Source organism: Neolamprologus brichardi, chromosome 9, assembly GCF_056152115.1.
Source record: "Neolamprologus brichardi isolate AB-2024 chromosome 9, ASM5615211v1, whole genome shotgun sequence".
In the NCBI taxonomy this organism is placed as follows: Eukaryota; Metazoa; Chordata; class Actinopteri; order Cichliformes; family Cichlidae; genus Neolamprologus; species Neolamprologus brichardi.
In genome coordinates this window covers 40,679,292-40,704,547 of record NC_142112.1, presented here as the reverse complement: position 1 = coordinate 40,704,547, position 25,256 = coordinate 40,679,292, and the positions used below count along the sequence as shown (strand labels likewise).

At 41.3% G+C, this 25,256-nt stretch overlaps 1 protein-coding gene and 2 pseudogenes across 1 annotated transcript in view; all 3 read right to left on the bottom strand.

Annotated features, from left to right (window-relative positions):
• The window catches only part of LOC148101682 (ribonuclease inhibitor-like), a 151,568-nt gene that overhangs the window by 92,533 nt on the left and 33,779 nt on the right, over window positions 1-25,256 (bottom strand). The gene's annotated exons all lie outside the window — the stretch shown is intronic.
• LOC148101685 (uncharacterized) lies at window positions 6,718-8,571 on the bottom strand (annotated as a pseudogene).
• Window positions 13,604-15,323, bottom strand: LOC148101684 (uncharacterized; annotated as a pseudogene).

Below are 25,256 nucleotides of genomic sequence, written 5' to 3'. Positions count from 1 at the left end.
AGCTTGGCTCCTAGGACAGGCCTTGCATCACATCCTGCTCGGCCATCCACTGTGTGTCATGGCATTAGCTAGCTGCCATGCCTAAGTGGCTAAATAGGCTGTGCTCCCCTGGCTTATTGCCCGCATTCGTCAGTTTACGGGCCAGCTGGACCTCACCTAGTCTGATTCTTCAGCCGGTGAGTGAGTGTTCTCCAGCCTGCAGCGCCGCCTGTGCACAAGTGTCTCTTATGGAGTTCACTCTTGCTGCTCCCCTCTCTGTGGACAGTGCTTAGCGGCCACTCTGCCTTGGGGTAAACCTTCGGGTTTAGTCCCCATGTGGCCTTTTGGTGGGCTAGGACGCCAGCTCCCCCATTCCAGATGGGCGTATTGCCTGCGGCTCGCCGGTTTACGCGCCAGTTGGACCTCGCTGTGTGTGATACATCAGCCAGTGAGAGAGTGTTCCTCAGCCTGCAGCGATGGCTCCCTGTCTGGCGTCTTGCCCGCATGTTGCAGGTTTGTACGGCCAGCGGGTTTCCCGATCTTCAGCTCAGTGAGCTGTGCTTCTTTCCTCAGTCTGCTCCTGGGATTCCAGGTTCTGGCCCTAGGATTCTCAGGCCCCAGCTGGAGATCTTTTGCAGAGTGTGCACACGGGGCTCGTCAGCCAGTGAGTGTGAGTCCTCCAGCCTGCAGCTCTGGCTCTCTGTCCGGTACACACCTGCCTGTCACGGCTTACGCGGCCTGCACAGGCCCACTCAGTGGGCTGTAACTGAATGACTGATCATGAGTATCTTGTTTGCAAGTTCGCTTTTATTGCTCATCTGCCTGCGGGCAGCACATCGTGGCTGCTCGGTGCTGTGAGTAGACCTTCTGGTCCTCCCAATGCTTAGCCCTCCACTTCTGCAGGCTAGGCTGCCGGCCCCCCTTCCCTGTCTGTCGATGGCACGGGGCGGCTTTGACTCTGGGGATGGACAGGTCACATCCCTACCTCGGCCTGCTGCGTTCCCCTGGCGTGTTGCCCGCGGTTCGCCGGTTTACGCACCAGTCAGACCTCGCTGTGGCGTGTGTGTTCTCCAGCCTGTGGCGCTAACTCTCTGTCTGGCATATTGCCCGCATGTTGTAGGTTCGCATCCAGCAGGTTCCAAACTGGTGCTGTGCTTCCTGCCGTTCGGCCTGGTGGTTCATGGGCTGACTTTGAGTGGCCAATCAATTGTGGTCCTTGCATCTGCAGGGCCAGTTCAGGCCAATCTTGCGCCTGCTGACTGGTGTCTTACAGAGTTACCCCGTACATATGGAATATGTAACGGAGTGGAGAGATAGTCTCTCACTCACAGAACCAAGGTTACACCGTAACCGTACATTCTTTAGATGCTGTTCTGGCTGTTTTCTTGTGACCTCCTGAATGAGTCGTCAGTGCCCTCTTAGAGTAATTTTAGTAGGCAGGCTGCTCCTGGGAAGGTTCAGCACTGTTTTAAGTATTCTCCATTTTTGGATAATGACTCTCTGCTGTCCCAAAGCCTTGGAAATGTCTTTGTAACCCTTCCCAGACTGATAGATGTCAATGACTTTGTTGCTCATATCGTTTCTTTAGATTGTAAAGTGATGTGTTGCTTTTTGAGATCTTTTAGCCTATTTCACTTTGTTGGTTTTAGTGATTTCTTCATTCAGCAGGTCTGCAATAATCAGGTCTGGGTGTGGCTAGTGAAACTGAACTGAGCTTGACAAAAACTGTGTTTAATCACAGCTAATTGATGATTTAACAAGAGGGGGCAGTTACTATTTCACACAGGACTGGGTAGGTGCAGATAGCTTATTTCCCTTAATAAATTTTGTATTTACTCAGATTATCTTTGTGTAATATTAAAATTAGTTTGATGATCTGAAACATGTGAGTGTGACAAATATGCAAAAAAAACAAACAAAACAAAACTAAGAAATTAAGAAGGGGGCAAATACTTTTTCACACCACTGCATGTGTTTTACGATCCAGGTGGGAGGGGGCAGTATGCAGAGCTAATGCTATTGCATGATCTGTGAATCTTTTTGGCCCTTCATGTAAACTGAAACAGGTCAAGCAGGCATCGAAGACGTGATGTGAACTTCGACTATATGCTCAAAGCACTTCATAATGATGGAAGTAAGTGCTCTTGGGAGACAGTCACTGAGACAGCTCACATTAGGTTTCTTCAGGACGGTGGTCCTCTTGAAGCACGAGGGGACTATAAAAAAGAGAAAAGTCATCACTTTACCTGCTGTCTTATCTAATTATAGGCCAATCTCCAACCTTACTTTTATCTCAAAAATTATTTAAATAGCACCAGAATGCTGAATCTGTTCATCTGGACATACCATTTTTAGTGGGAGAAATGTTTCATCACCAACTGGTGACTTCTTCAGTCTCAGCAGACTGCAGGTTTCCCCAATCTTATAAACAGTACATTTGCATAATGACAGAATCTAGCACCAACAATGGGCTGTGAGGTCAGTTCCATGATCATTAGTATCCAAATTGTCGTGACCATTGATCATTGGCCATGAGGGCATTCAAATCTAGAGACAAGGAGGAGCTGAAAAGGGTGCAGAGACAGCTGAGGGGACTGATAAGGAAAGAGAAGGACAGCTACAGGCAGAAGATAGAGAACCAGCTTCAACAAAACAACATTGGCGAGGTCTGGAGAGGCCTCAGAACCATCTCGGGCCACAAAGGTTAGAACTTTCTGCCTGGGGGGGATGTGAGGTGGGCAAATGAACTGAATGATTTCTTCAACAGATTTGTAAGAAGTTACAGCAGGGGTCTCAAACTTAAATAAGTTGTGTGCCACATCGGGCACTGTCATCTCACTGGAGGGCCAATTTAATATCTTTGACTATATGGCGGGCATCTTTGCACAGACTGCACCTAGGGTCCTGCCTGGTGTGGTAAAAACCAGCCTCTACTGGTCTTGTTCTTGGTGCCATGATTAGTGCTTCATCCTACAAGGGTTTGTCCTTCCATGATGGTTCCTGCTTTACCTCCTCCTCCTGAGGTTTCAGCTGCTTGAACTATTTACTAAGCACCTAACCACTTGGATTTATCTTCCTGATGCACTGATGGTGTCATAAAGCAGCTGAGTGCAGGCAGGGTAGGACCCAAACACAAACTCACTTAGGCAAAACGGGAACCTAAACACAGGTTTACACTTGTGCCATACTCCTTCCATTTCTGAATGATGGCTTGAACAGTGCTCCGTGGGATGTTCAAGGCTTGGGAAATCATTTTGTAGCCTAAGCCTGCTTTAAATTTCTCAATAACTTTATCCCTGACCTGTCTGGTGTGTTCTTTGGACTTCATGGTGTTGTTGCTCCCAATATTGTCTTAGACAACCTCTGAGGCCGTCACAGAGCAGCTGCATTTGTACTGACATTAGATTACACACAGGTACATTCTATTTAGTCATTAGCAATCATCAGGCAATGTCTATGGGCAACTGACTGCACTCAGACCAAAGGGGGCTGAATAATTACTCACACCCCACTTTGCAGTTATTTATTTGTAAAAAATGTTTGGAATCATGTATGATTTTCGTTCCACTTCTCACATGTTCACCACTTTGTGTTGGTCTTTCACGTGGAATTCCAATAACATTGATTCATGTTTGTGGCTGTAATGTGAAAAAATGTGGGAAAGTTCAAGGGGGCCAAAATACTTTAGCAAGCCACTGTATGTTTCCAATGCATGAAGAGAGAGGCTGCAAGCTATACGCAAAAGCAAAGATCATCTAAGTAATACTGGATACTCATTATTCTAAACTTGTAAGACATGTGGTTGTGAAATACTGCAGTCTAAGAAGACATTCTGGCACCAGAGAGGAGGAAGCCAACTCTTTAGAAGTCCTCACTGATGAGCGGATTAATTACAGGTGCATTGTTCCGTGGGTGATAAGAATTTAGACTGCCTCTTTAACAAAAGAATGCTCTCCAGAGAGTGGAGATAATAAAATAGGACACAAAAACACACAATCACGACAACATTTATAATATACAGGATTCCTAGAGCAAAATATGAAAAAAGAAATGCTTAAAAAATTAACCATCACACAGTCAAGAGTTAATAAAGCATATAAATCGATGTTGGTTTGAATAATGTGATATCGATTAATTCAATCCTAAATTCATTTTTTACATTTAAATTTCACAAAACTATTTCAACAAGCGCCAAACAGCTAAAAGAACAACGAAGAGCATGTAAACGCACAAAGATGTAAACACAAAGCGCTGATGGTCGACCCGACGGCAGGTACAGGACACGGCGTCTGGGATGAAAGCCGGCATTTCACAGACTGTGAAGCTGCCGGTTTCCTTCTCCATCATCCGGGTAAAAGCAAAAGAAGATCAAAGCTTTACTTTGATACACATCGTCATTACTTCCCTCTTACTTTTGCTGCTTTGCTTCCATCACGATACAATCAGCACAGCTCCTTCTCTGGATATGTCCTGAGAAAGGAGGAGAATTAGAATATTTCTGACTTCCAAACTTTAATCCAATCGGGGATCAAATGGGAATTGAAGCAGTTGTAGGAACTGAAATTGATACTCAGCTCTAATCACATTGTCTCGTTATTTTGCTCGCAAACCAGGCGAAACAGTATTTAATGATAACATGCAGCAAAAACTGAATCATAAATCATCCAAGCAGCCGTAACAATAACACAAACAACACGTTTAATCAGTAAAAACTATTGTGAAATAAAGAAATCACAGGGTAAAATGATTCATTAGGCAAGTTTTTCTTTATTTAAAATGTTTTCTTTAAAATATTTTGTATTAATCAGGTTACAGTCGAACTAAAAAGGGAAAAACGAACATTTTAAAGGTGTTATTCAGTTTTTCCTCATGCAAATCTTTAGATGTCTTTTTTAGAAAACCAAAGTCTTGATTAAGCTGCATGAGTGCTCACTGTGTATGTTCACAATGATCAGATGAGAGTTTAAACCTGTTTTATATTTAGTTTTGTTCTAATTTGACTCGACTCACAGAAGATGAAGCATTTGAACTGAAGCTAAAACTAGAATTTCTTAGAGAGACTCGGCCTGAAAGAGTGAAACCCGGATGTGAGATTTTGTGGAGTCTGTGTGACTGTTGGTGGGTCAAAAAGGTTTCAGCTGCACAGCCAGACGTTACTGAGCGAGCCACCGGTTGAGAGGCACACTTCTCACAGCTCCTTCCTTTGGTCACACTTTAACAGAAACATTTATAGTGTTTAGAGATATTAATATTAATATTAGTATTAGTATTAATATTGATACCACCTCTACAGAGGTTACAGTGTTGTGCCAGAAAGTGATTTCCAATGTTTCTGTGTATTTCTATGTGTAATATCTTTACGTATGTTGGTAAATAGACTTCGGTGAACAGCGTTTACAAAGGGCTTTTATATAGAATTAAAAAATTATCTGTTTTTTCAAGTATCTTTACAACTCTGTGTTGTTGTACTGACATTATAACCAACCCGCTCCTTTATCCCCACTTCAAATATTTTTACTGAACTATTGTAAGATTTGCTGCCGTTTCTGCTGTCCTCTTGGCCAACTGACTCTTACAGAAGACATTTTTAATGTTAATGAGATTTTTTTTAAACTGCATAAATAAAGGTTATATAAACGTCGCTGCCAAAAACTGATCGCGGCTTCTACCTTGTTACAGGAATGTTGTTTGTGGCTCAAGATGACTTTATGTCATCCATGAGGGAAGCATTTGACATATGTTTCACATATTATAGCCCAACAAGTTACTTATAGCAGTTTAAATACGAGCAATCAGTTTTTGGCACAACACCGGTGTCTTGCAGGTTTTATATTTTAGAAAGTTTAAACCTCAGCTTAATAGAAACAAATGTGTGCAAAGCTCAATGAAGTGAAGCAACATTATAAAGAAGAGTGAGCCTCAATGACTCCCCAATGATGTGAGACTGATAGTCATACAGAAACAATGACTTTGAGCTGTTGCTGCTAAACGTGCTTCTACAAGCAGCTGAATCTTGGAGTGGACTTTGGTTTGTCTGCTCATAAACTGGTGGTTCATGATGAGAAATGAACTTCTGAACTGGTTCAAGCATCAGTGCAGTGGCTGGTCCATTCCTTGATGTATATGTCAACGTTCAAAATGAGCCATTTAAATCAGCTGTGTTGGATCAAGGACACATCTAAAAGCTGCAGGACAGCGGCCCCGAGGCCTGGAGTTCCACCCTCAGTGCAGTGGAAATAGTCTCGTGCCAGTCTTGGTGCTGCCTTTGAGTCTATATTGCTGAACACTGTGTGCACACATGTTTTTCCTTCCTAAACAAACACACATTTGTAAAGGAAAATTTAAACTGAACTCACAGTTGGCGGTTAATCGTTATATAGTTTAGATGTACAGCGAGAAACGCATTTAGTGGGACTTTTACACCACCACAGATTTTCTTCTTCTTTTGTTACATTATTGACATATACTAGATATTTTTAACTCTGTAACTTCTGTCGGTGCTGTGCTTTTTGGAAACCAAATTTCCCAGAGGAACCCACCCGAGGGATTAATAAAGTTTTATCTATCTATCTATCTATCTGACAAGTAACTTATCAGTAGCACATCACACTTAAAGCACACAATTATCCTTAAAATTTGTTATTCTTCATGAGATCCTTGGCATAATTCATTTTATTTTATTTTCAATGGGAGAAAAATAAGTCTGTGCTAGTTGAGGCAAAAGTAATTTACACATTTCTATTTCTTTACAGTGTCTTGTTGTTTAAGAAGGAAATTAAAATGCAGAATATTCTCTAATAGTTCACTTATAAACCTGTATTCTTTAACCATGCCACCCAATTTCTGTCTTTTCCCCCACCTCTCTATACATTGTGTAGTATGTGCCACCATTTCCTGCCACCATGTCGTCAATCTTCGTAATCAGCTCCTCCACCTGCTTTGTGTCTGTGCTTCGGTTGTTGAAGACGTGGAACCTGTTTCCACAGCTTTGGATGACTTGTCGGAGCTCTGGTTTGGCTTCAAGTAAATACTGCTGTATAGTTATGTCCAAGTCTTCGAGTTCATCACCATGGGTGAACCGCACAATAATGTAGTGGTAATTTTTTTTTACCAAGCAGATCCTGCTGGGCTTCCACAGAGTTTTTCTTCTTTGGTGTGAATCAACCAACTTGAAGAATAAATGTAAAAAGATGCGGACCCGGTAGAGAGGTAGAGAGTTCAATATATGTGATCATTTCTTTTTTTACAAGTTCTGTGGACTTGCCAGCATTTAGGATCCCTGGTGTGTCTATCAGGGACAGCTGGTATGAATGGAATGGCTGAGCCCTCCCTATCCTTTTTAATAAAAAATAAATATATATATTTATACTGTATGTATACATTTAAAGTCATCTTAGAACAGATTCTTACATGGTAATGTGACCAAGTGCAGCAACACCAACTAATCCAAAGAGGAAAAACAAGAAAAATACAAGATTTACATGGGCTTATTTTTCACAGCCCAAGCTCCACAGGATCATCTACCATTCATCTTCATAGACTGCTGAGTGGCAGGCGTGAGCTCACACCCCTTTGATTAGCTGACCTTTGGGCTAAATGAGTTCAGCCCAGATGTGGGAATTTAGGCAAACAAGAGAAGGGAGAAGATTTAAACCCAGTGGGAGTTTCCCCCCAAAGAGGGACAAAAGGACCCCATGATGATCCTCTACCTAATCACATGAGCCAAGGTGTGAAAACGGGTGTGGGTCACAATCAGCCAGGGTTTCAAGTGAGCTCATTGTGAAACCTGGCCCCACCTTATCATGTGATTTCCTGAGGTCAGATGGCCCAGGATGTGAGTTGGCGTTAAGGCGTCTGGGGAGGGATCTCAAAACTGGATTATAGATGGCAGAGAGTTGGTGTCGTAAACCACCGCCTCTGTTCAAAGATGGTCCCGTGGAGGTGGCTCTTCTATGTTGTGCCATGTGCTTGTGAAGTGGCTTGCGCTCGTAAATACAAATATTTTTTAAAGTATTTTTTTGAAATAAGTATTTGTAAAAAAACACGCTATTTGTGCCTTTCCGAATACCGTATTCGGGTTCAGCTCCACCCCTACTTTTCACATTTGACCAACTTCTAGATGGCATAATTTTGTTAGAGGTCTTAACTCAACAGGGAGAAACAAAGGCATTGTTCTAAAGGTTTGATAAACATCACATAATGTTGGACTGTAAAGTGGAAATACCTGTCACACCTTTGGGTTTCACTGGATATGTTTTCATTGTGTGCCCTCATAATGAACCACAAATATGTATGGTGTTTTTTTATGATCAATATCTGTTCAAAAGAAATGTTTGGAACGAGGCCACGAGGAGTTCTGTGGAAATGTCTTAGTCAACAGAGCATTTTCCACAGAACTTTGGTTGTATTCTGTGGAAACAGAGAACACAATGACAGTCCTGTTATTGTGTTCTTTACGCTGGCTGAAGCTGGCTCCAGCTAGTATTTAAAGGGTTCTTTGATCCACAGACAGCTCAAACAGTACATTACAATACCGCCCCCCACAGACAGACACACACACACCACCACCAGAACCCCCTCTCCAGTCTTCATATTTACAAAGTGATGCAAATCACAGTTTAGCCATAACGAACACAATGTTCAAATATAAGAGTGTCCATAAGTGCAGGTGGTACCAGGACACCCTAGGTCGCAGGTTGATGATCGATGTTGGAATTGTATCACAAGACCTGCAGCAGTATGTTGTGGACACTCAGGTAAAGAGAGGGGCTGAGCTGTTAACTGTTCACCAACTGGTGGTGAGTTGGATCAGGTGGTGGGGAAGACGCTGGACAGACCTCCCGCATCTAAATGTATAGTGACGGTGGAAGAAAGAAGGTTTGTGAACTTATAAACTTAAAAACTGCGTTTTCTGATTTGAGAAAAGAGTTTAAATGTTCTAAAAATGTACCTTAGCAACTGGTTGTATTGTACATAGTACATTTGTAATGAAGTGGCTCTACATAAAGAAATTGTTGAATAATCAAATAATTTGCCCTCGAAACTTTGCACGGACTGCTCTTAGCAAGAAGGGAAATTTCCTTCCTGGTTGATTTAGGGCTTCTCAGGACACAAGACAAATTTATAAGGTTTAGTCACATCCAGATGCATATTTAATTATTTCTGTGAATGTTAATTATAGAATTTTCTCTCAAAAAGTTTTTATTTTACTTTGTAAAGTACTTTGAAATCACTTATCTTAAGATTCTGAGCTAACTTCTTAGAAAAAAAGAATAAACCTTAAAAATAAAATTGTTTCAAATTAGTTTTTAATAACAGGCACAACATCTGCTTTTTTCCTGGCTTTGTACAACAAAACTAAGCATTACTTCAAGTTTTATTGCTAAATGGCATAAATCTGAGTTCAAGCGTATTCAGCCACTATGGTTAAACATAGATCTGCCATTTAAAAAAAAAAAAAAAGTTAACCATACTCACTTGATACCTGACAAGTAACTTATCAGTAGCACATCACACTTAAAGCACACCAAAGAAGAAATGGACTGGTATGAATGGACTGACAGGGTTGAGACCTCCCTATCCTTTTTAATAAAAAATAAATATATATATTTATACTGTATGTATACATTTAAAGTCATCTTAGAACAGATTCTTACATGGTAATGTGACCAAGTGCAGCAACACCAACTAATCCAAAGAGGAAAAACAAGAAAAATACAAGATTTACATGGGCTTATTTTTCACGGCCCAAGCTCCACAGGATCATCTACCATTCATCTTCATAGACTGCTGAGTGGCAGGTGTGAGCTCACACCCCTTTGATTAGCTGACCTTTGGGCTAAATGAGTTCAGCCCAGATGTGGGAATTTAGGCAAACAAGAGAAGGGAGAAGATTTAAACCCAGTGGAAGTTTCCCCCCAAAGAGGGACAAAAGGACCCCATGATGATCCTCTAATCACATGAGCCAAGGTGTGAAAACGGGTGTGGGTCACAATCAGCCAGGGTTTCAAGTGAGCTCATTGTGAAACCTGGCCCCACCCTATCATGTGATTTCCTGAGGTCAGATGGCCCAGGATGTGAGTTGGCGTTAAGGCGTCTGGGGAGGGATCTCAAAACTGGATTATAGATGGCAGAGAGTTGGTGTCGTAAACCACCGCCTCTGTTCAAAGATGGTCCCGTGGAGGTGGCTCTTCTATGTTGTGCCATGTGCTTGTGAAGTGGCTTGCGCTCGTAAATACAAATATTTTTTAAAGTATTTTTTTGAAATAAGTATTTGTAAAAAAACACGCTATTTGTGCCTTTCCGAATACCGTATTCGGGTTCAGCTCCACCCCTACTTTTCACATTTGACCAACTTCTAGATGGCATAATTTTGTTAGAGGTCTTAACTCAACAGGGAGAAACAAAGGCATTGTTCTAAAGGTTTGATAAACATCACATAATGTTGGACTGTAAAGTGGAAATACCTGTCACACCTTTGGGTTTCACTGGATATGTTTTCATTGTGTGCCCTCATAATGAACCACAAATATGTATGGTGTTTTTTTATGATCAATATCTGTTCAAAAGAAATGTTTGGAACGAGGCCACGAGGAGTTCTGTGGAAATGTCTTAGTCAACAGAGCATTTTCCACAGAACTTTGGTTGTATTCTGTGGAAACAGAGAACACAATGACAGTCCTGTTATTGTGTTCTTTACGCTGGCTGAAGCTGGCTCCAGCTAGTATTTAAAGGGTTCTTTGATCCACAGACAGCTCAAACAGTACATTACAATACCGCCCCCCACAGACAGACACACACACACCACCACCAGAACCCCCTCTCCAGTCTTCATATTTACAAAGTGATGCAAATCACAGTTTAGCCATAACGAACACAATGTTCAAATATAAGAGTGTCCATAAGTGCAGGTGGTACCAGGACACCCTAGGTCGCAGGTTGATGATCGATGTTGGAATTGTATCACAAGACCTGCAGCAGTATGTTGTGGACACTCAGGTAAAGAGAGGGGCTGAGCTGTTAACTGTTCACCAACTGGTGGTGAGTTGGATCAGGTGGTGGGGAAGACGCTGGACAGACCTCCCGCATCTAAATGTATAGTGACGGTGGAAGAAAGAAGGTTTGTGAACTTATAAACTTAAAAACTGCGTTTTCTGATTTGAGAAAAGAGTTTAAATGTTCTAAAAATGTACCTTAGCAACTGGTTGTATTGTACATAGTACATTTGTAATGAAGTGGCTCTACATAAAGAAATTGTTGAATAATCAAATAATTTGCCCTCGAAACTTTGCACGGACTGCTCTTAGCAAGAAGGGAAATTTCCTTCCTGGTTGATTTAGGGCTTCTCAGGACACAAGACAAATTTATAAGGTTTAGTCACATCCAGATGCATATTTAATTATTTCTGTGAATGTTAATTATAGAATTTTCTCTCAAAAAGTTTTTATTTTACTTTGTAAAGTACTTTGAAATCACTTATCTTAAGATTCTGAGCTAACTTCTTAGAAAAAAAGAAATTTCAAATTAGTTTTTAATAACAGGCACAACATCTGCTTTTTTCCTGGCTTTGTACAACAAAACTAAGCATTACTTCAAGTTTTATTGCTAAATGGCATAAATCTGAGTTCAAGCGTATTCAGCCACTATGGTTAAACATAGATCTGCCATTTAAAAAAAAAAAAAAAGTTAACCATACTCACTTGATACCTGACAAGTAACTTATCAGTAGCACATCACACTTAAAGCACACCAAAGAAGAAATGGACTGGTATGAATGGACTGACAGGGTTGAGACCTCCCTATCCTTTTTAATAAAAAATAAATATATATATTTATACTGTATGTATACATTTAAAGTCATCTTAGAACAGATTCTTACATGGTAATGTGACCAAGTGCAGCAACACCAACTAATCCAAAGAGGAAAAACAAGAAAAATACAAGATTTACATGGGCTTATTTTTCACGGCCCAAGCTCCACAGGATCATCTACCATTCATCTTCATAGACTGCTGAGTGGCAGGTGTGAGCTCACACCCCTTTGATTAGCTGACCTTTGGGCTAAATGAGTTCAGCCCAGATGTGGGAATTTAGGCAAACAAGAGAAGGGAGAAGATTTAAACCCAGTGGAAGTTTCCCCCCAAAGAGGGACAAAAGGACCCCATGATGATCCTCTAATCACATGAGCCAAGGTGTGAAAACGGGTGTGGGTCACAATCAGCCAGGGTTTCGAGTGAGCTCATTGTGAAACCTGTACCCAACCTATCATGTGATTTCCTGAGGTCAGGTGGCCCAGGATGTGAGTTGGCGTTAAGGCGTCTGGGGAGGGATCTCAAAACTGGATTATAGATGGCAGAGAGTTGGTGTCGTAAACCACCGCCTCTGTTCAAAGATGGTCCCGTGGAGGTGGCTCTTCTATGTTGTGCCATGTGCTTGTGAAGTGGCTTGCGCTCGTAAATACAAATATTTTTTAAAGTATTTTTTTGAAATAAGTATCTGTAAAAAACACGCTATTTGTGCCTTTCCGAATACTGTATTCGGGTTCAGCTCCACCCCTACTTTTCACATTTGACCAACTTCTAGATGGCATAATTTTGTTAGAGGTCTTAGCTCAACAGGGAGAAACAAAGGCATTGTTCTAAAGGTTTGATAAACATCACATAATGTTGGACTGTAAAGTGGAAATACCTGTCACACCTTTGGGTTTCACTGGATATGTTTTCATTGTGTGCCCTCATAATGAACCACAAATATTTATGGTGTTTTTTTATGATCAATATCTGTTCAAAAGAAATGTTTGGAACGAGGCCACGAGGAGTTCTGTGGAAATGTCTTAGTCAACAGAGCATTTTCCACAGAACTTTGGTTGTATTCTGTGGAAACAGAGAACACAATGACAGTCCTGTTATTGTGTACGCTGGCTGAAGCTGGCTCCAGCTAGTATTTAAAGGGTTCTTTGATCCACAGACAGCTCAAACAGTACATTACAATACCGCCCCCCACAGACAGACACACACACACCACCACCAGAACCCCCTCTCCAGTCTTCATATTTACAAAGTGATGCAAATCACAGTTTAGCCATAACGAACACAATGTTCAAATATAAGAGTGTCCATAAGTGCAGGTGGTTATTTCTGTGAATGTTAATTATAGAATTTTCTCTCAAAAAGTTTTTATTTTACTTTGTAAAGTACTTTGAGATCACTTATCTTAAGATTCTGAGCTAACTTCTTAGAAAAAAAGAATAAACCTTAAAAATAAAATTGTTTCAAATTAGTTTTTAATAACAAGCACAACATCTGCTTTTTTCCTGGCTTTGTACAACAAAACTAAGCATTACTTCAAGTTTTATTGCTAAATGACATTTAAATGGCATAAATCTTCAGTTCAAGCGTATTCAGCCACTATGGTTAAACATAGATCTGCTATTTTTTTTAAAAACTAACCATACTCTCCTGATACCTGACAAGTAACTTATCAGTAGCACATCACACTTAAAGCACACAATTATCCTTAAAATTTGTTATTCTTCATGAGATCCTTGGCATAATTCATTTTATTTTATTTTCAATGGGAGAAAAATAAGTCTGTGCTAGTTGAGGCAAAAGTAATTTACACATTTCTATTTGTTTACAGTGTCTTGTTGTTTAAGAAGGAAATTAAAATGCAGAATATTCTCTAATAGTTCACTTATAAACCTGTATTCTTTAACCATGCCACCCAATTTCTCTCTTTTCCCCCACCTCTCTATACATTGTGTAGTATGTGCCACCATTTCCTGCCACCATGTCGTCAATCTTCGTAATCAGCTCCTCCACCTGCTTTGTGTCTGTGCTTCGGTTGTTGAAGACGTGGAACCTGTTTCCACAGCTTTGGATGACTTGTCGGAGCTCTGGTTTGGCTTCAAGTAAATACTGCTGTATAGTTATGTCCAAGTCTTCGAGTTCATCACCATGGGTGAACAGCACAATAATGTAGTGGTAATTTTTTTTTACCAAGCAGATCCTGCTGGGCTTCCACAGAGTTTTTCTTCTTTGGTGTGAATCAACCAACTTGAAGAATAAATGTAAAAAGATGCGGACCCGGTAGAGAGTTCAATATATGTGATCATTTCTTTTTTTACAAGTTCTGTGGATTTGCCAGCATTTAGGATCCCTGGTGTGTCTATCAGGGACGGCTGGTATGAATGGACTGGCTGAGCCCTCCCTATCCTTTTTAATAAAAAATAAATATATATATTCGGTGTTGAGGAGTAACGGAACACATGTACTGCCGTTAGGTATTTAAAATAAAAAATATAAGCAACTTTATTCCGTTACAGTTACAGTTTAAAAGGGTAATATTCAGAATACAGTTACTTTGTTGAAATAAAGGGATTACACGGCGGTGTTTTCCTGTTCCATATGTTAGGCTATGCTCTCTCTATTTTTGGTAATTCCATGCCAGTGGAAACCCAAACAAAACACGCATTAAGAGGCTCTAATGTCTCAATCCCACGGCCCATGTCACTTATACTTGTGGCCCACAGAATGACGTGAAGAAATATTTTTAAAATTATTCAAAAACAATTTAATATTTAATATGAAGTTTTACAGGCATAGCCCTAAAGAATGTAGCCTCATGGGCAGTGTAGCCCGTGCTGCAGGGAGAATTCACTGCCATACACGTTATATGTCTGTGAGAGCGAGGGGGGGGGGGAGTCAAAAAGTTTTCACCGAGCAGAAATGGGAGCATGTAAATACAATAATAACCACTGCAGCCACGTCATTGCCTAATTTGCATAATTGGTCATGCTAATGTAATTGCACCCTGCATTGTTGAAGAGAGAAATAACATCGTGGAAGAGACATAAAGTGAGTAAAACACTTCCGAAATGCATTTAGAATTTATTTAGAACTACAAATTAAATTTCTTTTAGCAATTATTGTTTTTTTTTCAATGTCACAATTCCAACCCTGCTCCTTTATCCGGGCTTGGACCGGCAAAAGTGTCCCGAAATAGTCTAAGGAGCTTGGAAAGCTCTTTGGGGGGAAACTCCCACTAGGTTTAAATCTGGGACTCCCCACCATTTGACCTTAGAACTGAAGAAGCTTCTCGGATGAGAGGTGAAACGTCTTCAAGCAACTTAAACACAACTTAGACACTTTTCTTTCCAAGCTCCTTAGACTACGATGACCTGGATGACTGAGAACCTTCACAGACATATGACTCAAAATAGGCACTCGGGTGGAGTTACTTTGTGTGTGTGTCTTTATAAGTAGTTTTAAACCTTGTGATCCACATAACGGTAAAAGAAGAACTGACTGCGTTACATTCAGTGCAGGTCCAGCGGCTTCACTCATGCGCGATTCATTTGCATTTTGGACGCATAGGGGTGAACATCTCCTGCCCTGCTAGCAGGTGGAGGAAGACTATCTTCCACCTGTGAGCGCTTTGGCACGGGCCATGGCAGCACCCAGTGCTTGCTGAGAGTAAGAACAATACACGCCTTCATATCAAAAAGTCATCATAAATACGTCACCAATAACACCAGAAAAAGTTGCCAGATTTGTCACTAGTCGTTTTTTGTTTTTTTTTAGTCGCTAAGGGGGTCTGAAAACTCGCTAAATATAGCGACAAAGTTACTAAGCTGACAACACTGCTGGGGATGCACACTTTCTTTTCTTTTATCTTTTTTCATTTTGCCCTCATGCATGATATTTTACACAACATTTTTCAAAAATGGACCACAGATCCTCTCAGAACCAGACAGGCCCTGGAGAGGTTTTACTACTCCATGGGTGAACTGAAGAACAAGTACACATGCCACACCATCACAACCAGAGGCAGACACAGTTGAAGTTGGAGCAAGACCACACAGGATGGGATGGACTGACAGCTGAGCGATCCTGTCAGTGAACTTGGAATAATTAATCTGTAAACAAAGAACTTGTCTGCGTGGTGACTGATGGGAGTAACAGTGACTCATGAGATAATTAACACCTAAATATACTTGTAAAGTCAGTGGGGTATTAGGCCATTGTTTTCTCACAGTTTCAGTTTGGTTGAAAGTGTTTCTTTTTCATTTCTGATACAACTTTCAGTCATTTTTTTCATCTTCTACAGAAAAACACCAAAGTGAAACTTGTTTTCCTGAGTGCAGCCGGGACTGGAAAGAGTCCAGATCAGATCATCACAGGAGATGATCTGCAAGAATGAAGCTGGACAACATTTTGCACACCTGACAACCCAACCTGAAGGAAATATTTGTGGGACTACAGGTGTGTTATTTCTAAGAAACAGAAACAAGAACATCAGTTATTACTTCATATTTTTAGTGTAATGAAGTAATTCTTGTGTAAAGCTATAAACAGATGAGAACAGGAACTACAGTTATAAAATATATGCTTCTTTTTCACTTTTCAATAAATGGAATATTCAATATAAGTATTCAATATTCAATAAAAGTAAACTCCTCAATACACCCACAGTTTCTTTGGTCTCCATACAGATATTTTCACAGAGTCTGATAAGTATTTTATGTTTTTTTTCCCAATAAGGTTGCTGCTATCAGGTCATCTGTCAGGCTACTATTTGGGAAGTACCGCGCAACTGTAATCCGATCACGTTTTTCAATGTAACGAGTAATGTAAGGGATTACTATTGCAAAATACAGTAATTAGATTACTAAACCGTCATGATTTTTTTTGTAAGAGTGTTCATGACAATGATGTAAGCATGTGCGACGTGCGTGGCAGCAACAGACGTGTGCAAATCAACAATGGATAATATGGAGTGCAGGAGAGAGTACGACCATGCAGCGTTTAAAGCGTGGACGTACTGACTAGACTCGGTTGCGAACGAAACAACTCTTACCGTATGTTCACACTGAACGCGATAAACGCATCCAAAAAAGCGCCAGACGCCCCTAACTTGACGCCTGCAAATTCGCACCTTGACGCGTGTCCAACGTGAACCGGAAATGTGGGAGGAAGTTGTGCCAGATGGTATGTTTGCAAGATGGCAGCTGTCGAGCAAACTTTTGAAGAGAGAATCACCCTTCTGTATTTACTGTGGAGAGCAGAGCGTTAAGGACGTCCTCGCCGTACCTGGGTCCATCAGGTCCTCCAGAGGCGTGAGCAGTTTGGTGAGTTTCACCATTTGCTCCAGGAGCTGCGCCTGGATGACGGCTGCTTTCAGCAGTACCACCGTCTTTCCCTCGCCCAGTTTGAGGATCTGCTGTCCTGCATTGGTCCAAGCATCGCCCGCCTAGACACTAACTACAGGCGCTCAATCCCACCTGCAGAGCGCCTGTCCATCTGCCTGCGGTTAGTAAAAGTGTTCAATACGGTAGTCCTTTATTGAAACCTGCGCTAATATATGCTAAACTATCGTTTATACACTGCTAACATGGATGTGCTATGCTATCGGTGAATGCCGTCGGTGTTTACTGATAGCAAACTGTGGTACGGAGACGACTGTTTATAATATTTCTAGTGATACTCAGAAGGTCTCATCAAGTCCCGATTTAATTCGACGTATGCTGTTATCAGTGTTTGCATTGATAGCATGGCTGTGGTGTCATATCAGTGTATGTGACAGGGACTAGAAAGAGAGAGCATATTTCTCCTGTTTTGGCTTCCCTTCATTGGCTTCCTGTTAAATCCAGAATTGAATTCAAAATCCTGCTCCTCACATACAAGGTCTTAAATAATCAGGCCCCATCTTATCTTAATGACCTTGTAGTACCATATCACCCTATTAGAGCACTTCGCTCTCGCTCTGCAGGCCTACTTGTTGTTCCTAGAGTATTTAAAAGTAGAATGGGAGGCAGAGCCTTCAGTTTTCAGGCCCCTCTTCTGTGGAACCAGCTTCCAGTTTGGATTCGGCAGACAGACACTATCTCTACTTTTAAGATTAGGCTTAAAACTTTCCTTTTTGCTAAAGCATATAGTTAGTGCTGGACCAGGTGACCCTGAATCCTCCCTTAGTTATGCTGCAATAGATGTAGGCTGCCGGGGGATTCCCATGATGCATTGAGTTTTTCCTTTCCAGTCACCTTTCTCACTCACTATGTATTAACAGACCTCTCTGTATTCAATCATATCTGTTATTAACCTCTGTCTCTCTTCCACAGCATGTCTTTATCCTGTATTCCTTCTCTCACCCCAACCGGTCGCAGCAGATGGCCGCCCCTCCCTGAGCCTGGTTCTGCCGGAGGTTTCTTCCTGTTAAAAGGGAGTTTTTCCTTCCCACTGTCGCCAAAGTGCTGCTCATAGGGGGTCATATGATTGTTGGGTTTTTCTCTGTATCTATGAAGCGCCTTGAGGCGACTTTTGTTGTGATTTGGCGCTATATAAATAAAATTGAATTGAATTGAATTGAATTGCATGCTCTCAGTGTTTGCTGATATCAAACTGGTATGAGGATCACTGTGGGTTAATCTTTGTAGTGATACTCACTCCTTCTTTTATTTAGACCTGGTTTAATTTTGGGATAGTTGAATATTTGTATATAATCCTCGCAGCTGTCAGACTGTATAACAGGGGTCACCAGCCTTTCTTAAAACTGAGAGCTAGACAAAACTGTGAACAGTTTGGTTCACCTTTAGTTATATGGTTCTATCTAACATGTTCTATCTTGATAAGCTGTCTTATCACAGGTAAATTTTTCTATAATATTAACAATGATTTAAGCAAGGAAAGGGCTACATGTCAACATACAACTCTTTATTTCTATTAATGTCTTACTTCATTCCTACCTGATTGACATGTTTAGGAATTATGAGTGATTGGCACACTGTAGTTGTAAAAGTTGCTAAAAATCTAATTATGATATGGTACAATTAAAACAAAACACAACTGACTGTTTTATATTATATCTAATATATATTATGTAATTGTCCTTATAATTACAAAATGTTTTATGTAAGATTTATGTTTTGTAATTTAAATCTGACATCACAAAAGTATTTTGGAATTTGAATAATGTATTTTGTAACTGCTATACACATAATACTAATTTTAAGGAGGCTGAGGAGGAAATGCTCCATTGGCGACTGGCGTGGCCTCTTCAGGGACACCAGGATGGCCAGCTCCACCGCCGATGGACCATCCTGGGATCTGTCCCTCATCTGCCTCGGAGCTGTCCTCCTAGTAAAGGTGATCACAAGGGAATACAACCGAGTAAAAAGCTATCAGTGCTTGATGTACATACTTGTGGGTGCAGCAGCAGGAGCTGAGGGACCAGGGACTGGGGAGCCAGGAGAAGCAACAGGGGATGCTATGCTGCAGAATCAGTTGGCTCTATCAAGACAATATTAAATGTTAACAGGTTGAAAACAATAGTATTCAATTCCATTCTTTTGAATTCTTTCGGCGACAGAGAAAGACTGGACTCAGAGTGGTAAAGCTCAAAAAATAATATTTATTTTTACATTTCCGGAAATGGAGACCCGCCACTAAAACACATATGCTCAGGTCTGAATTCTCTGCCAGCTAAATCCATATATATATTTCTGTACTACGTCACACCGACACACAGTTTACTTAGTTCCTCTTTTTTGTGTCTGGTTTCCTGTGCAGCTCTGCACTAAACTTCCCCTTTCTTTACTTCCCCTTTCTGAAGTCTGTTGCCAAGGCGACCTGTCACCCTCTGACCTAGTTTTTGTTTTCGTCTGGGCTTGGTTTCTAAAGGCCTCTCTTATTAAAATACATAAAGCAATATAATCAGAAAATAAGCACTAAGAATATATATCTTGTAACAATAGTCATAGAGAAAGTATATACAGTGGTCCCTCATTTATTGCAGCAGGGGTTCTCAGAATAACTAGCCCCTTGCCACGCACTTTATACACTTTTTTCCACACACACATGAACAATAGTCACAGTTCTCACTAGTTGATTCTCAAAGTGCAAACCTTTGTAGATTTCAAAACGTGAAAGTATTATTATGCCGTGTTTTTTCTTGGTCTGCGCGCCACTTTTGTGCGCCTTTTTCCCTCCCAGTGCAGGTGTCTATTTCCGAATGAGGGTCATGGTTATGGGTGTTTTTGTGGTGTTTTTTCTATTGGATGTGATGGTTATCAAAACCCAACATGATAAATTTGGCAAGTGCAGGAGACACGACACGGAGGAGATTTGTCAATCAGGCTGCCGAATATAATACGCATTGTTGAAAGCTGCAATAAAAAATCTGTGAAAAAGCGAGGCAATGACTACGGTGGCTGGGAAGTGCAAAGCGCAACAAATTAAAAATCCGCAACAAATTAAAAAAGACGCAACGAATTAAAAAAACGTAACAAATTAAAAATCCTTGACGGAAAGGGATTGTCTGAAATACCGGAAGTGACACAACGATTAGCCTAATAGGGCTTTTGGAGCATGATGTCACTAGAGATGAGAGATGAGAGAGATGATGATGAGATGAGATAGCCTTTATTTGTCAGTTGCAGGTCTTTTGCCCACAACCGAGATGACAGACCTTGCTGACCGTACATACAATACACAAACATCACATTGGGGAGACAGGTCAGGCTAGGTAGCGAGGAAAAAAACATGTGTAACACAAAAGGATAATACAGGAATGCACAGATATCAACACACCATAGCACAATAAACACAGACAGCAACATGGGAAAGAGTTCCAGTGTGTACATCTGATCTGGGACCGCTGCAATCTTTCGACTGCGCCTCCAACTGACCCGATGTCCACATCAGAGGGGAGGTAAGCGTTGGAGGTGGCGTTGGATCCGGGGTAGGAAGGGTGATGCGTCGGTGAGTGCTTATCAGTATCAGTATATGTATGTGTGTGTGTCCATAGTTCAGCTGAGACAGTGTCCTTCACCCTGCCAGGCTAAGTAAACAGTCTTCCAGCCAACCCAGGTGGCCTTGCAGGGAATGGGAAGGGACAGACTCAACAAAGTCGTTGTCAGGGAGTTTTTGTTTGGCCTTGAGCCCACAGCTGACGCCGAAGGGATAGCCGCATTATGATGGTAATTTTTCTTTTGCAACAACTCATGAGAATTTCAAAGCTGTTCCTTAACACTCCGACACTGGTCTCTCAATCTCCCGTTGGAGAACCGCGAGCTTCCCGATGATGTTATCAAACTTGCTGGTCTTGTCATTCTTTTGCTCATAGAGCCGATTCTGAGAACTCACGACTGCAGTGAGCTGTTCTACGATGTAATCCAACTTTCGCTCAAAGGTGTTATTTTGAGCAGGCTTCTCCTTGATGTATCCCAATATACGTTCAGAGGTGTTATTCTGAGTATTCAGCTGTAAGTGTCTCCAAGGTCTTAACCATTCTGCTTTCAATGAGCCCGTTCTGAGAAGTCGCGACACGTCCCATCATTTCAATCCCAGCGGGCAGATAAGGGAGAGGAGAGGAGAAAAAGTGCGTCCGCCTCCTCCGAGAGCCAAAAGAATGAGGGGGCGTGGCCAGGATTTTTGGTTGAGGCTCCATGTTTCTGGGCCGAACAAAGCGCTAGCGAAAGAGGAGCGAAAGCACACGGATAACACCCGCTATGGTTTGTACTTGCTGTGCGGTCGTTGTCACTGCTATAATGCCATAATGTTTTATCTAGGGGTCTAGATTTATGCCTGTAGTGCACTGCCGTGTAAATAATTTGCATTTACTGAATATGTAATGACTGAGTCCCACTGTTCAAAAATTGAATAAAGAAACAAACTAATTTTTGCCTCTTTTTTATTATTAAAATCACTTTATAGAACATCACATCAGTTAAAATGTAGAATCCATGTCATTTATAGTTTACAAATGACCAAATGTTTACATAAAATCATGACAGTGTTTACATGATATTACCCACTACTAACATTACTTTAGTTACTGTATCTTCTGAAAAAATACCGCTATTTATACAGCACAAGACTTAAGAATATTTAACAGGAACAAGTTTCATTTTTCCCTGGTTTTATTATCACACTGTTCACCAAACGCAGCAAACCTTCACCATCTTATCCAGAAATGGTAAATGGCCTGTATTTATATAGCGCTTTACTAGTCCCTAAGGACCCCAAAGCGCTTTACATATCCAGTCATCCACCCATTCACACACACATTCACACACTGGTGATGGTAAGCTACAATGTAACCACAGCCACCCTGGGGCGCACTGACAGAGGCGAGGCTGCCGGACACTGGCGCCACCGGGCCCTCTGACCACCACCAGTAGGCAACAGGTGAAGTGTCTTGCCCAAGGACACAACGACCGAGACTGTCCAAGCCGGGGCTCGAACCGGCAACCTTCCAATTACAAGGCGAACTCCCAACTCTTGAGCCACGATCGCCCGAAGGGTCACCTCTTCACCCTCACATGGAAGAAGTAATCTGATTGGCATTGTGGTTTGTTTGAAGCAGGTCCCTTGTGTAGCGCTGGAACCCAGTCATGATGTTTCATCCATTTCATTGGCTGGTTTGCTGCAATGATGCCAAATAATTAGCAACTCTATAAATAGAAGGTAGTTCTGCAAAATCACTCAGTAGGATGTTTGTTCTAATTTGCTATGACCTCAGAGCGCATCGAAAATAAAACTAATAGGCTATAAAGAGTGAAATGAACATATTTAGAACTTACCGGAATGAAAATGTCTGGAGCACCAACAGATATTAGGAGATGGAAGAGAACTGGAGCTCGTCTCACAGCTGCTATCCAGGCTAGAAGCCTTCGTTTGGTAACATTGATACACGAGCTGCCTCATGTTGCTTCCAGGTTGGGAAAGAATGAAAAGACAAAGCCTTTTCAAGCTTATTCACTTGCCGGTCGTGCAATCGAACATTGCAGCGGACCACACAGCAAGAACGAACCATGGCTATGCTTTCGCTCCTTTTTCACTTAGACCCCCAAAATGGCAGATCGGGCCAAAATCCTTTCCATGCCCACCCCCGTGACATCACGCTCCAAAGCCCTATACCAGGAGCAGTTTGGGGTTTATAACAAATTTTGTGTAATTATAACAATATGTAATTTATGACCTGGTTACACATGATGCTGCTGATTTTTTAAAAAAAATCAAATTTTTACGTTGCATTAATTTATTTTTGTCAGACAGGGAATCAAACAAGTTCTGTTTTCTCAAATGAATCCCACTGTTATTTGTTCGTCCTACCAACAGGGATGTTTACATGGTATTCATGACTGCTGCACCTGATGACTTTCACAGCTTGAGGACTGCAAACATTTCCCAACAAGACATGAGTGGTGGGGGTGATCGTTGGTATTCCTGATCAGGGGAGGATCTGTTCCCATCAAACCACCAAAACCAGTTGTTCAGGATGTTTACAGGATGAAGAATCCCCAGTTATTCTTTGTGGTTAGAAAGTGCCTACATATGGCTGTGTGGGATTCTGGCTTACTTTAGGGTCAGAGCAGTTGGTATGTGGAGCAAATACTGACACAGTCAGAGTGGGCAAACCAGCAATAGGCTTGTTGTCATACCTGGAAGTGTGAAAGCTCCCGATGCTGGATGGTCTTTGTAGTTTTTAATGCTATAATGGAGACAAGGAGTTTCTGATGTCTTATCCTACTTTTTTCTTTATTTTAATTAACAGGAGGGAGAATTTGAAATCTTCTATACTGACATGATTACATTTCTTCTATTAAATGAGAAGTACATTTTAAACACAGTACAGTGAACACAATATCCAAGAAGCTAAATCTGGTGAAATGTTTTTTTAGCTGTCAGCCTGAAAGGCTGATTGGGGGATTTTTGTCACCTTGCATGCGGGTGGCATGGACACCCGACTTTTGTGTGCATTTATCAAAAACCTTGGATGATTTTGAAGATCAGTGGCATTTAACTCATGATCAGTGTTCAAGTTTTCTTAAAATCTTGTAACATGATAACTAGAAAGAAGTGTTGAATTCTCCCAGTTTTTTGAATCTTTGGGCTGAAGGAAGGACACTTACTCGGTGTATAAATGCTCAATCAACAATCCTTTATTTCCATACACTTTTCACACACTGAGCATAACAACCATCATGATGGGGAGAGATGCAGAGATGGTCACAGCAAGTCTCAAAATGGCGATGTATTACGCAGCTTTTTATAGTTTTCTACTAGCCCCCACCTGGTCGTAAACCTAAACATTCACACTCTCTTATCTGTTGTGGAGCCTAAGTTATGAACTCGGGCTCCCTGTCTTTCTACCCCCTACAAAGGTGGGGGCACAGAATGTTGTCTGCTTTCTTTCATTACCAAGGTCCTTCGCACGCAACCTTCTCAGAGAATGATTTAAGCAGTCTGACATGACAAGAAAACAGCGTAAAACATTCCCAGCAGATAAATGGTGGCGCCCACTTGTCTAACAGAACCCAAAGGATGGTCACATTCTTTTAATCCCCAGAGATATACTTGAACTTTTGTCTATCCTACTACCAAAATATACTGAGACATTTTGTCTAACATACTATAAGATTATACTGAGAAGGGGGTCATGTTCTTTAACCTAATCTCACAGAAGACAGGATTTTCAAACTGATCCCATAGATGGATCTACTATGAAGCTGAGGGACAGCACTGCTTAAAAGATCCTTTTTAAATGACTCGAGCTGTCTGATTTAATGAGACCACGTGTGCTCAAGTTTCCTGCTCTGACTTGTCCTCAGAATGTCTAGAGGCAGAAATAAGCGTATCAGTGGGCATGTGCTCAGCACGCAGAGTGGGAGTGACTAAACGTGCCACTGCAGAGCATCGCAGTTGTTTCGTGTGATTAAGTTGTGTGTTTATGAACCTGTAAGTGTTAGTCCTTTTGGCAGGTTGACTCGCATGAAGCTGTTATAATTGTTTGTGCATGTTAAAGTTATGCCTCAGTGCTTTGATACCATGTTGGTAGGATTATTAATAGCAGCGGCTGTAATCTCCCGCAGTCATTACATGCAGCGGTTTTAGAAATAAAGGACTTTTCTATTGTTTAGTTTAACTGTTGCTAGCTTGCCATGTCCGTGCCTTATGATTGGCAATTTGTATGACGTGCTATTTAGGCAATATATGATCTATAGTGACCCCTTGTGGATATTGTGAGATATTGCTGTGTTGAGTACATTATGTTTTCAATTGTTTTTCTAGTTATTTGTGACTCTACTAATTATAAAATTGCCTGTTTCTGTTTCCAGAAAACCATTGCTCATAGTCCCACATACTATACAACAATAAGTTCAAGTATGGCTGCACCTAATCTGGACTAAGCCTGGCAAGCACTTTGATGTAAACAATTCTTCAGTGGGACTTAAAGACAGTTAACCCAACTCCTGGACTGCTGCAGTCTTCCTGACA